This window comes from Eucyclogobius newberryi, unplaced genomic scaffold (assembly GCF_026437365.1).
Source record: "Eucyclogobius newberryi isolate DKJ021-1_F unplaced genomic scaffold, fEucNew1.0.hap1 SCAF_18, whole genome shotgun sequence".
Classification (NCBI taxonomy): Eukaryota; Metazoa; Chordata; class Actinopteri; order Gobiiformes; family Gobiidae; genus Eucyclogobius; species Eucyclogobius newberryi.
Window position 1 is genome coordinate 14,656,025 of NW_027315812.1, and position 21,441 is coordinate 14,677,465.

General features: G+C 38.4%; 1 protein-coding gene across 3 annotated transcripts in view; it reads left to right on the forward strand.

Annotated features, from left to right (window-relative positions):
* Positions 1-21,441, forward strand: part of ctnnd2a (catenin (cadherin-associated protein), delta 2a) — a 233,044-nt gene that overhangs the window by 54,103 nt on the left and 157,500 nt on the right. The gene's annotated exons all lie outside the window — the stretch shown is intronic.

Here is a 21,441-nt window from a genome sequence, read left to right on the forward strand (position 1 = left end):
TTTCTTGTTTTTTGCATTTTTATTACACTTGATTATGGAAAGAAAGACGATTATTGGGATCAAAACAGAAATCATGAAGGGACTATATGTATCTTTTTTTTTTCATATTTTAAAAGCCACTGTGGACTAGACGAGTGGCTTTGCTCCAGATTTTGTGCTGCTGAACGAGTGCCCATAACATTTATTTATTAAAAATGTAATTCATTAAAATTCGATGAACTGTGCGACCATAACAATTGAGCTCTTGACTCTTTATTAAAGAAGGCTGGAATTGTTGACCATGACAGACTCAATCTTGTCATCACTGCATATCACTGCTTGGTTGAAGATTAAAAAAATGAATACACGCATACTAATATCCCCTTTATTTAAACTGGAGGAATAGGTTGACCATGACAGACTATGCCACATCGAATTCACCCACAGAGAGTGAAAAACTTAGGGACAAGTAGGAGCCTGACAGTGCGACTGTGGAGCAAAGGCACAGACAGAGATGGAGCGGCGAGTGGAGGTGCAGACTCAGTGTTTGCCCTTTGGGTACAGCCACTGTCGACAGCACCATGTGTCATTCTACATCCTGTCAGCACAAAGGGCGGGGCTTCTCTATGTCGGGAGCACAGAACACAAAGGCCAAAATTGGACCCAACCTTGGCTGCCATTGACAAATATAGTACTAGTGCTGTATCCTAATGTTCTTTAAGCATGACCATAGTGCTTTCAAAATATTACCATATTACTAGAGGTGGGCAATAAATCAAATTATGTCTACGATTGTAAATATTGTTTTGCAGATGTCTAAAACTTGAATATTGTTCATATTCTTTATAGAAAATAAGAATACAAGATTATTAAGTAATATTTTTTAGCCTTTATGGATACATTTTTACAGACATTTCACATTTATCTGATATTTAAACCTCTACTGAATCATTTAATGACACATTTTAGTACTTTTGTGTTGGATTTACATTATATCGTCTGAATATCTTTATCGGGAATTTACATTAATATTGCCCATTTCTAGCAACATAATAGGAACTGGGGTCCCTGAGGTCCTCTAGAGTCAGCGATGGTTCATATGGCACTAACATGTCAGAGATGTACTTTGGTGCTAGGCCATGGAGAGACTTGTACACAAGCAGAGCTGCTTTAAAGTATCTTCTCTGAGCCACAGGAGCCAGTGCAGAGACCTGAGAACAGGACTAATGTGATGGTACTTCCTGGTTCTACACACTGTGATGTATGCAAATACAGTTTCCCTCTGTTTACAGGCTTAGCCACATCATCTATTGACAGATAATTCCCACCAGAAACCAAGTGCAAACACTGGAGATACTGTACTGCATCTGCTGCAGTAAGGCAAAATTGTTCCATTTTTCTGGGTTTTAAGTATTAAACATAAGTGAATAATTATTTCACATATTTGTAATTGTAAAATGTGTTATTGACCTAAAAGTAACTGGTCTATTGACTTCTTGTTCAAAATTGCAGAACTGCTTGGCCCCTTCATAGTGACATTTCACCATAGCAAGTTATTAAATTTTTTTCACATTTTTATTGCTGACAAATATGTAGATGATATATGAACATTAACAAGTACAGAGATGTGGGAGGGGATGGAGGGGAGGTGAACATTTTCTGAGCTTGCACGCTTTGAGAATTCCTCAAACATGCTTGAATCCATCGAAATACAACTCAAATGGAGACAGAATTAAAGGTTTATAAATGGATACTTAAACAATGTGAATTTGTGTGAAGTTGGTTAACGGTTAAAGGTTAAGAACACCCACAGTTCAGTATCAAATCAAGCCTCTGTATTGAAGAGTGGCTATTAACGAGCCTGATTATACTGTATTTAGTCTGAACTTCTGATACTGTCACTTCCACAATCACCTTCCCTTGTTCTTACTTCTAATATGGGGCTATTCAATGCTAAAAGCGAAAATGAGCCCCTAAATGTCTCACATCCAATTTACTTTGCATTAGCAGAAACAATGCAACTGTGGAAATAATGGTAAAGCAAATACTGTTTTCATAAATGCAAAACAAGGGCTGTGTACCATTTAAAAAAAATTACATCTAAGATAAACTAGAAGCTGCTTTTCACGTTGTAGTAAAAACACGAGATATTTTTTCTTGCTGTTATAACTTTTTCAAATTTGATCTGTCTATTATTTCTTCTTTTATAGCTACTATGTTTTTAATATACAAATCGAATATATCTGTGCTAATATCTGTAACATTTCATTGAGCTGTTATTATTTTTTTCTACATATGATGTTCTATTTTTTCTCAAAGTAAATCAAATGATATTATATCCAACAAAACACAATTTGTTCAAAGTTTTATAAAAGGAAATCATTAATTTCTACTTAACTTAAACAATTTGCGGGCTTTGCTGGGGATTTAAATATTAAAATATGAATAGCGATATACAGATAATGATTATTGGCCACAGCAAGACAACTATTTCATGTTGGTATTGGTTGGAAAGGATTCTATGAATTTTATGAAATTTCCCCATGTGGGACAATAAAGGAATATCTTATCTAATCTTATCTTATTCCACTTTGACGTATGTTATAATGTACCAATGGAAGAATTGTTAGTATTATTGTTTTGTATTATGAACATACAAATAAATTAATTCATTAATATAAAAAATAGAATTCATATTGCACCGACCCTAGTTTTTACCGCCGTATGAACATGACATACGTATAGCCTGTACAGTGTGTGTTGACTTTGTTGTATATTTACTTTAATTAGCATTTGCACCATGTCCAAAACGCATTTAAAACAAAAACAGGTTTATTACATTGCCCTTTGTTTTCTTACAGCTTCCGCATAGGACTGGCTGGATGGCTAAAGGTCATTTATTGGCTTATGAATGTTACACCGCATTTAGATGGCTCGAAGAAATGGCATTTTAGAATTACAAGTGCTGCAGTGAAAATAGGAGGACCTGCTCATATAGGACCGTGTTTAATATCTCCAACTTTCTTCGTATTTCCCAAATCCTACCACTCTCCCTGTGTCAGATTACCTCAAGTCGATGCTTCATTTGGAGAGAGTTTATGCATGTGATGGCTGACTTGTTGGAACAAACTAGTTTCCTTGTGTTTGAGCTGAACAACATGGCAAATACATCTTGTTTTCATCGACTTTTGATTCCATTTCTTTGTTCTCCTTTTCAAAAACAAAATCAAAAGGATGGGTCAACAAATTTCCCAATGGGGACAGTAAAGGCTAATCTAATCTAAAAAGGATTTCAGAATGTATTTCATAATCATAAACAGTGGCAACACAAAAAGATTCTTCCAAAATCAGCCTCTAACAACATGCTTTTTTGGACAGATTGACCACAGACCTCTTGAAATGATAAAAAATTATATCATTGACTGAATTTCTGTCTCGAAGTAATTGCCCCGCCCTACCACGCAGTACAACATGAGGAGACGCTGCAACTGTAATATCGTAGGCTTTTGGCAGCTTTGATCAATAACTCCATAATCACCAACCGCCACTCGCAAGAGATATGAGAAGTGATAAAATGCAGTAATTAGACAACGAGTTTTTCTAAGTGCTGGTGTAGTGTTTCTGTGTACTGCCTGCTGGTCGTTAAGGAGAAGAATTAAAACAACACAGTTACATTTTCATTTTGTTTTCTGTATTTCTTTCCTCTATTTACACATACCTAAAGCCTGTATGCCCACGTGTCCATTGTTATGCATTATTATGACTGTGTAATTATGACTATAGCATTAGCGTGATTGAACTGGTTACTGTATGCAGTAAATATTGTTCATGTTTATTCAGTTTATTGCTTTAAAGATTGCTTGGGATTAACCTATGGGCTTTTGGTGGAATAATTGGCAGGCTCGACACAGTCACGGTTTATTCATGCTAAAGACATGAATGCTAAAGACATGAACGCTAAAGGCATGAACGCTAAAGACATGAACGCTAAAGACATGGACGCTAAAGACATGGACGCTAAAGACATGAACGCTAAAGACATGGACGCTAAAGACATGGACGCTAAAGACATGAACGCTAAAGACATGGACGCTAAAGACATGGACGCTAAAGACATGAACGCTAAAGGCATGAACGCTAAAGACATGGACGCTAAAGACATGAATGCTAAAGACATGAATGCTAAAGACATGAATGCTAAAGACATGAACGCTAAAGGCATGAACGCTAAAGACATGGATGCTAAAGACATGAATGCTAAAGACATGAATGCTAAAGACATGAACGCTAAAGACATGAACGCTAAAGACATGAACGCTAAAGACATGAATGCTAAAGACATGGACGCTAAAGACATGAACGCTAAAGACATGGACGCTAAAGACATGAATGCTAAAGACATGAATGCTAAAGACATGAACGCTAAAGGCATGAACGCTAAAGACATGGATGCTAAAGACATGAATGCTAAAGACATGAATGCTAAAGACATGAACGCTAAAGACATGAACGCTAAAGACATGAACGCTAAAGACATGAATGCTAAAGACATGGACGCTAAAGACATGAACGCTAAAGACATGGACGCTAAAGACATGGACGCTAAAGACATGAACGCTAAAGGCATGAACGCTAAAGACATGAACGCTAAAGACATGAACGCTAAAGACATGAACGCTAAAGAGATGAACGCTAAAGACATGGACGCTAAAGACATGAACGCTAAAGACATGAACGCTAAAGACATGGATGCTAAAGACATGAACGCTAAAGACATGGATGCTAAAGACATGAACGCTAAAGACATGAACGCTAAAGACATGAATGCTAAAGACATGAACGCTAAAGGCATGAACGCTAAAGACATGAATGCTAAAGACATGGATGCTAAAGACATGAACGCTAAAGATATGGATGCTAAAGACATGAATGCTAAAGACATGAATGCTAAAGACATGGATGCTAAAGACATTAATGCTAAAGACATGAATGCTAAAGACATGAACGCTAAAGACATGGATGCTAAAGACATGAACGCTAAAGACATGGATGCTAAAGACATGAACGCTAAAGACATGGACGCTAAAGACATGAACGCTAAAGACATGAACGCTAAAGACATGAACGCTAAAGACATGGACGCTAAAGACATGAACGCTAAAGACATGAACGCTAAAGACATGAACGCTAAAGACATGAACGCTAAAGACATGGACGCTAAAGACATGGACGCTAAAGACATGAACGCTAAAGACATGAACGCTAAAGACATGAATGCTAAAGACAAGAACGCTAAAGACATGGACGCTAAAGACATGAATGCTAAAGACATGAACGCTAAAGACATGAACGCTAAAGACATGGACGCTAAAGACGCTAAAGACATGAACGCTAAAGACATGAACGCTAAAGACATGAATGCTAAAGACATGAACGCTAAAGACGCTAAAGACATGAACGCTAAAGACATGAACGCTAAAGACATGAATGCTAAAGACAAGAACGCTAAAGACATGAACGCTAAAGACATGAACGCTAAAGACATGGATGCTAAAGACATGAACGCTAAAGACATGGATGCTAAAGACATGAATGCTAAAGACATGAATGCTAAAGACATGAATGCAAAGACACAGTTACTTCTTATAATAATACAAATTATTTTATTATACCTAAATGCATAGTAGGGGTGTGCTAAATATTGATAATTTATGATAGTACATTTGGTGATACAGTTGTTGATATTGTGGACTGCTGTATCAATATTGAGTTTTTAGTTTATTTTGTAACACCGCTAACAACTTAATATTGGTGCATTTTATCTTGTGCTGCTCATACTGTTTCTGGTTCTAAATATTGCCTTATTTATGTGCAGTACATTGATTTTCTCACCACAAAATCCTGATATTATCACATTTTGAGCCACCGTGAACCCTGTTATCCTCAGCCTTGTTGCTTTGTGACTTTCAAACATGACCAAAGCAGTTTCAAGATTGTTACTTAAAATCATTCACCCCTTGACCTCGTTTCTGCTTCTTAAATGGATAATTGCCTCACTGACTCGGAGCCTTATGGTTTGCTGTGCACGGTTGAACGGCGCAGTAAAATGATGATTCCAACCTTGTATTAGTGTGTCTGAATGTCTATGTGGTCCTCCAGGGAGAGCTTTCCCCGTCCCACTTCACTGAAAGTGCTGAGCGTGAGGGAAGTGTCCGATGACAAATCTATGGGACAAACTGCATCTAAAGCATGCTTTCTTTATAGTCCTTCACTCGCCCATGTCTCTGCCACTACACTCCCCCATTTATACTTTTTATCTGCTCTGCCCAAAAGCTCTTATCTCAGCATAATTACTGGTGCATAGTCTGCATTTTATTGCATTCAGATTGGGAGCTTTTACAACACTTAAGTTCATGCGCTTTAACTTTATATTTGTTCTCTCATTTGTTATACTTTTAGTTTTGACGCACACAAAAACAAAGCCCTGCTGAGCATTGAAGACGACGCCAAGCAATCAACCCCCTGTGATTATAGCACTCAGGAGCATTGCATTCTGGGTAACTTCCACGTTACTTTGACTGGAATGCTTTCACAAAACGAGGCAATTGTTACAAAACTTTCCACCAGGATATTGAAGAATTGTTGCCCTTTTTTGTCACATTAATGTATTAAATCGTCAGTAATAAGTGATAGAAACCAGGGTTCACTTTGAATAAGCCGGATATGTGGGAATTAGCTCTCAGGCTTGGGGCGATAAAGGTTGCTCCGTTTACCAGAAGCCCGAGGCAGGAAGGGGCCCTCACAATTCCTCTAATGTGCTAAACCCCCATGAGTTCATAGTCACACAACATCGACTGTGGACTCAGACACCTAGCCAGACCTGCAAACAGTGTCTTATCCTATTTATTTTCAGAATTGCTCGCTCTAGACTATTGGCATTTTCAGTTTTGCATTGCAGTAACAGTCTCGTGTACACAAAATCCAAACATTGCACCATTAAAGATAAACAATACAAAATAAAACAACTAGTTGACATCAATCACATCCTTTTTCGCCTCAATTTCTTTCCCAGTTTCTCTGTCTGTAACACTGTTTTTTATGTCTTTCTCTCCTCACATCTCATCTGCGCCTCGAACCCCCCGCTGTCAGGCGCCTGCTCTTTGTGCTCTGTGCTCTCCTCCTTTTTTATCATTCACACTCTGTCCCTCCTTCCCGTTCACCATCCATCCAGGGCAGCGTTCATCTCACTCTGAGGGGGGCCCGCAGCCACATTTTTACCTAATGATGCATCGCCGAAGGGAGAGAAAAATATGACAGTTAACAACCTCTTCTTGCAATTTCTCAGACCATGCATGCACAAGCACACAGATGTGTCAGAGGCTGGCAAAGAGGAACCCGAGTCATGCTCAGGCTGGTGAAGTGACAAATGGCGCTTCTTCAGGTCATTTATTATGTATGATAACTTATGGGCACAAGCGTACTTTAGATATATGCGCAATCAAAGTCTCGAGCATGGGCCTGTACATTCTTCAGTGTGTCGCACGGATCACATAGAGACGCACAATACAAATCACGGTCTCATTAACTTTCAGCAGAATTGGAGGTCCTTTGTAACTAATCAGAATGTTCCACAAGTAGGAAAGGTTCTTATGGGTCGGGTTCACAGGCTATTACTAGATACAAATGAACAAATACATTATAGATTACAGAATGGAGGCAAAAAGGAAGTGGGACATAATGTGATTTCACTGGAGAAACTGGTATTAACCGCAGAATATCACAAACTATGAAAAAGATTTGCAGAAATGCTGAGCAGGAATATGAATTGTTTTTCCATTGTATCTACAGATGTATTATTATGTGAAGTGTCAGGCTAGACATTTGTATTTTTCTTTTTCCTTTGTAATAGAAAATATGTTTTAAAACTGTATACACTGGAAATTAATAATTGTTGCTTGTTTTGTTGTTGTAAAGACGTTAGCATTTAACAATCAGTAGCATTTTAATCTGATGTCAGTTAATAATTGAAAATATATCAAGATTTACTTCATTTTGCCTCCATTCTGGATTGTTGGCAGATTTTTAAACTGTCTATGTTTTAAAATTGAGCTGAAATGTAGGTCTGAGTTCTATCGTAGAATTGCTTTTGATATTAGTTCTGATATATTAGTAATATCTCTGCAATTATTGGGCCTATTTACATAATACAAAAGCTGGTATAAAGTTCAACGTCCTCGCCATCAAATCAAATGAACAAATTTGACATAACTTTTTTGTTTTGAAGAAAAAAAAGTATTTCATCACAAAAGGCGTCATTGTTAGTTGAAATAATGTTTAGCAGTAAGTTTATATTATAGAGTTAAGACTGTAAGCACACCTCGTGACACTGAGGCATTAACGAACAAACCGCTTGACTAACACGTCTGACATTATATTTGCCATCCACAATACCTCTCCATATCAGCATAGTATTTCTTTACTTGTCCCTCATTATCTCGCTTTAACGGCACCTGTTCTTCTGACATAAATGGCTTGAATATTTAAGTGGAGTTAAGATATTTTGCAGTTGTAACATTCTCTTTGGGTTTAAATTGAGATAATTGGACAATACTGGCATTGGGTGTTTGGTCAAGCTGAACTCATTTGCATTAAACATTGTACAGAACAAGCAAAACATGTCCTCCGCATTTACTCACAGACATGCAAATGCAACCATTGATTTATCGGGTTATTATATGTAAGTATAGCTTGTCCATTTACTTGCTGGAAGTTGTTTGTGCGCCTTTAATTTGCATGCAGATTTGCCCAGCTTTCATCTGAGCTTAGTGCCCTTCCTCTTCCTTGTCCTCGCTCCAACTTGATCACAACCTCCCTCTTCCTCCCTCCCTCTCTCCCGCTCTCCTCTTTCTAATGAGATGACATGGCTTCAGTGTTATTCCTCCTCTCTGTGACAGCGTCTCTCTGTTGCCAATTAGCGCTGGAGTCGCCAGCGCTGTGTTTTCCTTTAGAGATTACATCTTTGTTTGTGTACTCAGCCCACAAATGAGACCATCCACTCAAAGACCGGAAATCTAGTCAACAAATAGGACTATATGAATGACAGATCAGTGCAGTAAATATAGTGTGTTCACAGCGCATGGGTTGTACCGTATCCCATTGTTATTGTAGAAAGAGGTTTTTATTTATGTTCGTGCCAGTTTATCTTTGTTTTATCTCGTTCAGCTGTGAATAAAACCTCACATGTCATTTTGAGAGAAAGAGACATGATTTTACATTGATCATAGTGTTTAGAAGGAACTAAAAAGCCCTAAAACAGATATTAGAACCTACCTCTCCACAGTCCTGGAGATTATTGACTCAACTGCATTGTTCTTGATAAAACGTTTGCACTTTTTCTGTCAGTGCTGCGTATGCTAAATCCGTGCAATCATCCAAAGGCACGATATGAGTCATTCTTTGGGACATTTCCCCCAGTGTGGTGCCAGATTCAGCACCACGGACAGGTCCGTGACTCACACTGAAGGAGCGGTGAGGGAAAAATCATATAGTTGAGCCTGACAGAACGCAGCTGCTGTTAGAGTAGGTGAAGGTGAACTTTTAACACTTGCTTTTATAGAGGAGACACTGAGTCACTGCACTTTCAGTCAGAAACTGCTAAATGCTCAATCTACAGTGTGTCGTAAACACAAGTTCAGGAATTACATTTAAAAACAAAACATTTAATAATATAATTACAAAAAATGAAATACACTAATAGAGAACCGATAAATACTTTCATGTGGTTAAGGTTACGGGTTTATGAACAGTTTCAATCTGGACTTGAAATAACAAAAAGGAACATCAGACTTCGCCGATCGTTTTGATGATCATGAGTTGGAGAATTAATATAATGTGTATGTGCTTGTTAAAATCCATATCTGCACATTGAAAATATTCATTATAGTGAAAAAGTTAAAAGATTAAGTGGAAAGTGTGCTTATGTAAATGTAAATGTTATTCTCAAGATGACTTCGGTGCCAATAAAATGAATTGAAAACGAAATTACACCTAAATCAGAAATAAACAACTGTAATTTAAGATTTTACCTCATATTTTTAAGTGCACAGCAGTGTGTTCAGCAAATGTCTTTGCACTGAGCTTCAAGAGTTTGTTTAAAACTGTAATAAATCTTTAAAAGTACTTAATGCATTTGATTTATAGATGTTTAAGGGCAGCAGCCGTCCCTTACTGATTTATGAGGGCCTGTTTACTCCGAGCCGAATGACAATCTGCTCAGTGCGGTGGTGTCCTGGCCTGAAAGCAGCACCTCGCACCACGCTGAATCATCAAACCGCATCATTTACACGCAATAATTCAGAAGTCACAACTTGATATCTTTAAACAATGGCAGTAAAGGCAAAATAAATGTAGAGCCAAAGGGGCGACGGATCTTTCTCATGTCGTAAATACAGGCAGGTCAAAGACAGCCACGGACCGTTTACATGGTGATGTGTGACATTTTAGTGACAATGATCCTCCATCTGACATTACCTCGAAATGAAAATGGGCACTTGACATTTTCTCTCTTCTTACATTTGTCATGTTATCACTTCTCAGCTAGACACAAGCTGTTATGACGCCACAAGGAATTAGGACTGCAGCTTCTGATTATTTTAGTAATTGAGTAATCTAATGATCATTGTCTTTGATTAATCAAGTCATTTGTTAATTTGTTTACTGTCCGTAAACCATTTTTCAAATGCATATTACATTCTTTCGAAAAATAAACTTTATAGTTCATAACAATAAACAAATAACAAATAAGGAGTTTCTGCTTAAAATAATATTATTAATAATAAAATAAATCTTAATTTCACGTATTTCCCCAAAACAGCAACATTTCACTTCACTAGTATAAATAGTTCCGTTAGAATATTCGTAAAGGACTAATCAACTTTGTAAACAGTTACAGTTGCTATGAATTCATTTTCGTTTTATATCACATGAACTTGTTTGTGAAACTTTATGTGAGTGAAGCCAGTGATACCTGGTGTTTTGAGCTGTAACTAAAGTCATTTTGCAGCATTAGCTCCGTGTGTCGTTCACTTTAGACTTAATCTTTGCCCCGTCATTGCAGACTTTCTGCTTCATAATTGTGGTCCTCTGTGCTTTTTCACACATTAAACTAAAGCGTTCCACAAGTCGTTCCGTGGCATTCCACAGATTCTTGCAGTTTTAATTAAATATGTAAATTAAACAAATTATCAAGGCAATAAAATAATAATCAATGCTTTTTTGTAATGGAATTACTCGATTTACTCAATTAATCGTTTCAGCCCTACAAGGAATGTCTAATCATTTCCCAAAGCAGACACAGTTTTAGGAGAAGGAGCATTGTTTCCCTTATAAACAATTGGGCTAATGTACCCATTTTACATCACATTGCGTCTCAGTTTGTGTGCCGCTTTGTTGTACACTGATTCACACTGTATTAAACAGACCGCACAATCCCACATTGTTGAATTTGTAAATGCTTTCTTTTAGCGGTGTGAATGAACTCCAATGAAAGGAGCTGGCAAAGAGGCTTGTCAAGCCCTTTACTGCCAGAGAAAACTGTGCCGAAGGGCCCGTCTGCGATTTTATCACTGTCACGCTTGTCGCTCTGGTTTAGGCTTTGGGACTTGCATACTGTATACGTCAGACTGCACAGTCTCATTGGCTGTACCTGAGCTGGTCCAGATTAACACATGCTACAAACTCTTGTACAAGCTTTGGATCCACAAGCAACGTGAACATCCCCTCTTTCACACGAGAAGGGCATGTAACAACCCAGATTACGAGCCACACTGTAAAGGGATTTCTCTCAGTGTATGTTTTGTTATGCATTTTGTGTATTAAAGTCAGTTTCCATTTACATTGCCTGCACCGGTCTGTGAAGTGGCGTGCATGTGCTTACACAGGCTACTCTATCAAAACAAGTGCTTGTGATTTCCAGAGGATGGATGACCTTTGGGCCTCTGGAGTCCCCTGTCACATCATGTGGGGAAGATGGAGGGCAACACTGGGTGGACAGAGGTGGAGGGGAAAGGGAATAAGTGTGTTTTTTATCTGCTGAGGCCCTTTAGCACATCCTGCTTCTATTAATGCCCTCGTCACAGCCGGTACCTGCCCAGTTCAGTCACTGAGGTTCTCCACAGAACCAGTCTGAAGAATGCCCTGCTCAATGGCACAGTGCCACTACATGCTGTTAAAGGGCAGTGCATTAACACATTCACACTCATTTGCCAGGATCTCCCAGTTGGTTTTAAATTAAATGTTTTGCCAGCACTAGCTGGGCAATGTGTCACCTGAATATAAAATATATTGTAGGCATTTGAATGAATAACGTAGTATTATATGGCATCACTGCAGGGAATATGTGCCTTTCACACCAGCGGTACAAGTTTTAGTTTGGCCCACTGCTACAAACACCCTTTGAGAAGAACGTTAAATGTCCTGGTCTCGTGTATTGGGATCACCATGCAGAGCATTTCTTAACTTTTATACTTTTATTTTAGAACAAATTGGTCTCCATTGGGTATGACCTCAACAAGATGCCAATTGTGGACAGATGACAAATTTCTTTTGCCAATATGCACAGCACTACAGATTCATCAGTGAATCTGGGAAACACTACCATCATCCCTCATATTTGTGCCAGAGTAGTTTTCTGCCAAAAGAGTTTGTGTTCCAGTTTCCAGGATCAAGTGTGAAGGTTTGGATGCTGCTGTGCATGGTGGTGTGTCCACATATGGTGTACAGTGCTGCATGGCATTTAGGCAGTGGCATTTATACGTGACATTTTGTCTGTGGCCAAATCCACAGTGAATAAGTGTGAACTTAATCATGTTGTCTTCTCCCTGTCACAGAGAAAGCAGTTTAGAAAGAGGTCAGGGCAGGCATGCTCTTGCACCAAAAGTTTGTCTCATTTGTATATAGTTTGAGTAGTAACTGCTTTGTGCTTAAATTAAATATATATCTTTTTTTTTACATTGCTGTAGTTTTTTATGTATGTATTTCCCCTAAAGATGTTTGTATGTCATAAAAATTAGACAATATTGAAAATATTCTTAACAATTTCTAGTTCTGAGCAAGAGTGATCAGTCAAAGTATAGCTGTATTTGCGTGCTGAACATTTATTTGGCATGTTATACTGTAATTTCTGGATACAATCATATATCTTGTTGTATTTATAAAGGTTGTAAGCTGGAATCCGTCTGTGCCAACTGCTGGTTACTTGAACTTATTAAGAATTCTGAAGTTGAGCTTTTAATGCAAGTATTCTGTGTGTTTTTATCCTGTGACATTACCCAGGGCCCGCCAGCACGAACTGCTTATTTATGAACTGTTTAGTGATGTGGCTCTTTGATTTTTCTGTCTTTGAAGCCCAGACTAGAGGTATTTAAATTCTGTATTCATATTTATCAGCTTGGCATCACGCCTAGGGCCTGCACTGAAAGTTTGTCTAAAAATACTCTTACAACATGTGAAATCATTAGGAAGTTTTGAGCAAAGGTTAGTAAGTTTCCACTGGGAGGGAATCACATCAAACTAATAAACAAGTCCAAAATGAAATGCTAAAATTATTCTCTCAACTGTACACAGTTACATAAGTTACACTGGAGGAATACATGAAACAGACATGAGGTGCTATGAACATTCTAACAGTTCATTATGCAACAAGCCACATGAATAGTCCTTCTCATAGTTTTATTTTGAAAGTTTGTTTTAAAAAATCCATATTGCCCTTAAGGTTGTAACTAGGACAGATTTTTTATTTATTTTTTATACTCTTTATGGGAATTGAACCCCTGATATCTCTCAAAAAAGGCAGGGACACCATTTTACTTCATCAATTGAATGATATGATCAGTTACAAGCAAATGTTGAGCTATTATCCTGTAAAGTGAATAGTGTTATAGTGTTTAGTGATTATCTATCATTACTTAGAAGCCCACAGGTTATCACTACCATCCTTTCATTGACCATGATTCAGACAGACAAAGGGAAAAGCCCATCATTAGACATCTAAAATGACTGGTCTCCACAGGAATGAATCACGTGCTCACAGTAAAGATAGGTGTTAGTATGATAGCGTTGTGCAGTATTTCTTAGCCTACAATCATTACTGTCCAGATGGCAGTCAGGCCTGCGCTCAAACCTCATTCCACAATTGAACAGTGTCTTTGTCAGCAAACATGCAGCTCTTGATTATCCACTCACGCTCTCACTGTGCACAGCTAATTGATAGACGTTCAAACAAGCACAGCGTATTCAGGAATTTAGAAAAAGTGTGAAAAACACAAATTACGCCTCCAAAAACACACTTTGGGGATTTGGACATTGAACTGAGAAGGCTCCAGTTGTGCATAATGAGGAGTTCTACATTAAACATTTACTTTAGTATGCTTATGTGAATTATTTTGTGGTTCAATTTCTCTATCCCTCTGTGTTTTTTGTTTTTGTTTTTTTTCATATTTTGATTAAAAACATTTGACCTGGAAGTGAAAACCAAAATGCTGGAGAATTTGGATAGTATTGCAATTATGTCAAATGATGAAAGCTGCTAAAGGCCGTTTTTTATAGTGATATGGGAAATTCACTAGGTTTTAGCCAAACATTGAATCATTTATTATTGGGAAGTAAATTAATAATAATTGGAAAACCTCTACAGGATTATCAAGTGTTCCTTCATCGCTTGCTCTCCCATCATTAAAAGCAGATAAAGTTTAGACACTATGTTTTCTTGACAGTAACTTTTGGATTACTCTTCCCATTTTTAAGAAGACACATGAGACAAGTCGAGCAGAAGGCAAATTTCATCTTACAGTAATTTGAATAAAACCTCTAGCTTTAGTTGAGAATAGAGCCACAAGGACAGATATACATTTGAGTTGGTACTTAATATGCAACACAGTGACAGCAAAGAGGAGACTGACCTTTATGCTGTCTCTTATTACACTGGGCCCTTCTCCACTGCTTCAAACCTCTCATCCCACTTTTACTGACTGACAAAAGAGTGAAAAATGTGAGAGCCAGAGTTTGTTCTTAACTCGAAGGTCATTGCTCCGTTTGATAGCCTTTTTTCTGTCATCCAAAAACAGCCAAGTTAATAGCTGCCCGTTGGCCACTTTATAGTGATTGGGCCTTATCTATAGGACCACACAGACTGGCACACACACACGCACACACACACACACACACACACACGCATGCACACACACACACACACACATGCACACACACACACACACACGCATGCACACACACACACATGCACGCGCACACGCACGTGTGTATTTTGAAACTTTGGCCACTTTAAATAGATATTTAAGATAATAGATATTTTATACAAAAATAATTACATCAGAAATGTATGGTTACTGCCTGGAAAACTTTGCTGTTATTGTAGTAGTTTGTAAAATTACCATATAATACAATCAAATAAAAAACATAATCTTATAAAATGATATTTACTTGCAGTGCAGTGCAGATAAAATCTTGTCAGTCATATGCACAGCTAAACGGAACAGCTTTGAGCCTAAATTTGAACATTATCAGAGAAGAGCCCAAAATTATGTTATTTTACCTCAAATTATCGTACAGTAGCAAGATTTTGACAGTAGATTAAAACTAGAGTCCCATTTCCTGTACCCTAGAATAATGACATATATACAGGCTATACAGGCTGACTAAAAACATGCACAACAGGTAAAATCCTCCACCTACGGTTGTCCTGACCAAGCTTAGCACAAAGATCTGGAGATGGGTCATCTGCTCCTGAGGAGATGCCCCAGCAGCATACATTTTACCTTACCTAATCCTACTTTAGACCACTAAAGTGACTTCTTAGTGGCACGGCGCGCACACACTACCCCATCAACATCCTGAGTCCAGCAGCATGAAACATTCTCTTCAGAACCACTAACATTGAACATTAGAGTTGAGTTTCTCCTCTGTTTAGTTACACCAGTTTCTTCTACAAATATAATCCAACTTTTGAACTCCTTTGGAACCTTTTTCTTTCCCTTTTAGAGAATTTAAACAAAACATGTAACGTTAACCAATCAAATGTCAGAACACACACATACAGATCCACACACTCACAGGGCTGTTACGACTGATTCTGGGTCAGCTTTTCTGTAGGAATTAACAATAGGAATTAAGTGTTCTGTGAATGTGGAGATTCAGTCTTGCTCCAGATCAGACTAACAGCAAAGCACAATAGGGAGGACAGAGATAATTTATCAGGACTTCATACGTTTGTTTTTTTTTATTATTGATTGTACAGGGGCTCAATTTGTACAAATTTACAAACCTATTACCGTATGTTCCAATAAAATCAGAAGCGATTGTCCACACAGATAAATGCATAGCCAGATAAAAGGAAGCAAGTTATACTCCAGTTCACTCTATTATAAAACTATTTGTAACTGGTGTACCTCTCAGTATCAGCCTCAGGACTCCGCCCCGTCGCAGACCAGTGTCATGTTGTGGGAGGATGTTCTGTGCTGGCTGCAGGTACAGTGTGTGAAAGAGCATCGACAGCATGTAGGAGGAGTCAGGACCTCATTTATATTGCTGAAGGTGGTGTGCTCTGCAGATGCCAGAGACTTTTGTGACAGGGCTTGCTGCCATTTCCTTGTGCTGCTGGTACAAAGGTGCACAGAGAAGATTGTTGTTTTGTTTTATTTCTTAACAAACATATATCAACTATCAACAAACTATAATATATATATATATATATATATATATATATATATATATATATATATATATATATATATATATATATATATATATATATATATATATATATAAACAACTCTCACCTCACCAGGGAGCTTGAGGGTTCTGCGCAGTATCTTTGCTGTTCCTGCACTGCACTTTTCTGGACCGAGATTTCCAACGTCCTTCCTGGGATCTGCTCAAGTCATTCCTCCAGTTTGGGGGTCACAGCCTGTCAAGAAATTACACATGAATCAATGCTATTACTTAACAGTCAGAGAACATAATTCAACTTAGAATATTAAACGACACAGAAACGTCAGTCTTTTGTGTGGCTTGCAAGGGAGAGGAAGGCTTAGCCGCGTCAAGATGTTGTAAGCAACCTGAACGACTTTCCAAAATCACTCTCAGCGTTCCTCCCTCTTACAAGTCCTTTTATTAAAATCACACTTAAAAAAGGCGGGTCACATTTCTCATTGGTCAGCTTCACATCAAGGCACTTGTCTTTTACGACTCTTTGGTATTATCTTTAGAGATAAAAACCTTGGTGAATGTTCTACCCATCTGGTCCCCAGGATGGGAGGAACATTCCTCATGGCTGCTTCTACAACATCTTCACACATGTTATTAGAAATACATGCCTTTCCCTCCCCCCAGGCTAATGATGCAGATAACTTTTAACACACAAATATAATCATATATTTACATTTTATCACACAGCCCCAAGTGCTCCGATCACTACAGGCACCACCGATACCTTCACACTCCAAGCCTTCTCCAGCTCCTCTCTGAGGCCTTGGTATTTCTCTATTTTCTCATGTTCCTTTTTCCGGATGTTACCATCCCATAGCACTGCAACGTCCACCACCACGGCTTTCCTCTGTCCCTTGTCAACCACCACTATATCTTACTTATACTTGGTTCACCATTACCATTCGGTCTGTGTATATATATATATATATATATATATATATATATATATATATATATATATATATTTCTCTGGGTTTGGCTTTCAGAAGTAGTTGCAAATTAAATAAACCTATAGCCTATGCTTTGGCCTGCCACGAACTTGCCTTATCCAAATGCACAGATTTGCTGTTGGAGAAGTCAGCAGATTTAACACTTACTTGGCCAATTCATCACATTGTATTTAAAAGTAATTCTAGCTCATGGGTATCACTGATCATAGTATACAAATAGCAATACAATTATTTTTGGATGGGTGTTTTAAATGAGAGCGGGACAAAGGGTTATGCATAATTTATCATAAACGCCATTGGAGACAACAGGTTTCCCATCTGTTTGGGGATTCAGGCATCGCCATGCTACCTTAAAAGACATTTAAAATGCTTTAGCAGTGAGGTATTATATATCATCAATTAGCATAATGCTACTTGAGGTGCAAGGATTTGCATTTTTACACCCCGGGGATTTAAAATAGTTGCAGCTGTGGCAAACAAGGTGACAAAGCAGTCTGCAACGAGGAGCACAGCATCGCTTTGAAGCATGGCACCTCACTGTTAAACAAAGCTATAATTTAGAAATGTGAGTCTGGAGGCTTTAATAGACCATACGCAAATTCCCAACGTCACCTCGCTTTGCAAATCATCAGGATGGCTGAACCTGCTCTTCTGCTGTTCATGGGTCCTGCCTTTATCTCATTGTGAAATGTAGTACAGAAAATACTGGGTGTGCTGACGAGGAGAAAAGTAATCTATCCTGTTGTGAAATGTGAAGACAATGCATTTTTGGGACTAGTTTTACATTTTGACTATAATAGATGCCAGACTTATATCTATAAATGTCCTTCACTTGCATTGGAATTTACCTTTATTTAACCAGGAAATTCCCACTGAGGTTTGGAATCTCTTTTTCAGGGGAGTCCTGGCCTCAGAGGGGAGTAGCCTTTTGTACATGTTTTTGGTGGTAGGGGAACCTGGAGCACCTGGAGGAACCCTACAAAGACACAGAGAGAACATGCAGAGTCCACACAGAAAGGCCCCATGCCACCTGGGAGTCAAACCCAGAACCTTCTTTCTGTGAGGCGAGAGCGTTGCCCACTATCCCACCCTGTTCCCAAAAAATGCAATAATGACCAATGAGGAGCATGTTATGTGTACACTGTTTATTTACTGTGTACGAGGTGCATACAGCTCCAGCTGCATTGCGATGTGCAAGGAGTGTTGAGGAGATGGTGGGATTAAGGTTGAAGACTTGAGATAGGAACTGGGGATCTCATTCAGGGCTTCAAATGGCTTTGAGAAAACCAATCAAACTAGCATACACTCTGCAGAGCGCTCTTTCTGTTCCTATCTCAGCTTCACACAAACGTGTTCGGGAACATACATATAGAGGTAGCTGAGTGGGAGAGGAAGGGTCAGCGGCCTATTGATCCGCTACACGTGGCTGTGATTAAGTGGAAGGCTACACACACGCATAAACACAGACAAGCAGCGAGTCTGAACCCAGTATTGAGCTCAGGCAGCAGTGTTACTATTAAAGGCGCAATGGACGATTTTTCGGCGATTTGAGAACGCAGGCGGAAGTGCGCATGCGCACTCCCCCGTGCGGACTGATACAACACACACGTGCGTTTGTTTATTAGCGCAACGTGTCGCATCGCATCTCTCGTCTCCCGTAGATTTACGTCTTCTTATGAGTCTTCATTTTGCCCCGTACACTGAGGGAACTATATTATGATAGATCCATGCGCTTAGACACGCGGAAACGTGGGGACGAGCCTGACGCGGCTGCAGGTGAGCGATAGGTGCGTTTTATGATTGACACGTGGCAGGACAAATGATTTATCCACGCCACGAGGAAATATGATAAAAAATTGCTGAAAAAAATGGTCCATTCCACCTTTAAGGAATTACTGACTAAAGTGAATACTCTAAAACACCAAGCTCAGAACAATGATCAATATTATAAAGTTAGGGGCATCACAATGGGCTTCTTTGCTGTCTATTGTGGTATATATAAACAATGAAAATATGATTCTTCATTTTAGGGGAAATGTCCACTTTCATTTTCATTCTATAACAACAACCCCCTATAACAATGAAAGATTGCAAAGTAAAAATAAGTCACAAACTTTGAAAAAACATAGCTGCAAACTCAGAAACTTAAGGTACAGGACAACGTAAGTAAATATTTAAAAGGGTAGACAAAACATTGTTCAGAACACTTTAAACCACTTAAAATTCTGGACCTGGTTGACATTTTATGTATTTATTCCATTTGTCAACCATCTGATAAAAAATAGCTCTCCAGCTATCCAGTAAAATATATATATTTTCAGTCAAATAAAAAAAATATATGTGGATTTGTTGTAAAATGATCTTCAGCTTTGAAAAAGGAATTGTCAGAACCCATCAAATGCTCAAGCGCCGTCTGACAGCCCCATACCTCAAGACACCAGAAATACTCCTGTTTATATTTACCAAAGAAAATCTAGGCAGGATTTTAAAACTGATTTTCCTTTGTGCAGAGCTTGTTTCCACTTAAGACAACAGAAGCCAAATCTACAGCGTCTCAGCTTTACAGAGTACAGACAATTGTTTGTACTTCAAAGGGTTCAGAAACAGAGTCAGTTTAAATTGGGGGAATTTTAGCCCAGCATTTTGGTTAAAATCATCTGGAAAGATAAGGGGTTATTAAAACACCAAGAGAAAATAGCATCTCCAAGCTGAAAGTAGAACACTCTATTCCCCTAAATTGAGTAAAATATTAATGTTTGCTCCCAGTTTTAGCGTAAAAGCAATGTGCGTTTATCTTTAACTGTACGCAGCAGAGGGTATATAAAATGGCCACATTAATGCAAATTAGGCTGGTCTCACAAGCCATACAAGGCTATTTATGTTCAGTCTGGGTCTAAAACCCTGGATAAATGTAAAAACCTGTGATAGAATAACTAACTAACCCATGCAACTAACTTAATAACACGGCTGAGATATATACAATTCAATAGAGAGAAGTTTAGATGTGTAGTGATAATAACAGCTTAATAATAATTCCCCTGCTTAGTTTTGTTTTTGCTTTGCTGTAACTGGAGACATTTTGAGACACTATCAGTCTTGGACATTTGGACACAGCAAGTCTGTTTAAGAACCGACACACATACAAATACTGACATAAACTACATTTACACGATTCAGTGTCTCCAAACAACATGCCTGTCTTTGAACAGTGAGTGTACTTGTCATTATTCCTTGTTCAAATTTACCCTATGTTGAATGCACATTTAACACATTTTGTCATCTTTCTGCTGGATGGTTTTGTCTGTCTTCTCAGCCCCATTCTTCTTTTGCTGTCTTGTTGTGAATGACGCATTAGAGAGTTTATGACCCTCTGCAGAGAGTGCACCCAGTACCCTGGCCCCACTTTGGTGAAACAGTTGTGTGATACATCTTTCATATAGAGGCTGCTATACACTGCTTTTGTCAGGGCTGTAGTGTCACGGCGCTCCCTGCGACTCCACAGGGTGCCATTCAATAAATGAGGAGACTGCATATTTGTTTTTAATGACACTGTGCCATTGTGATTCTGTACGCGGACTCGCTCGCCTGAATGATTTAAAGAGATGAAACTGAGCCATTATGATTCATCTCGTGTTTGTTTTCCCCCGCACATCTGGATCTGGTTTCACTAATACATTTATAAAGGAATTACATTAAGTCGGTGAATGGAATGATCATAAACGCGCAGCTACAT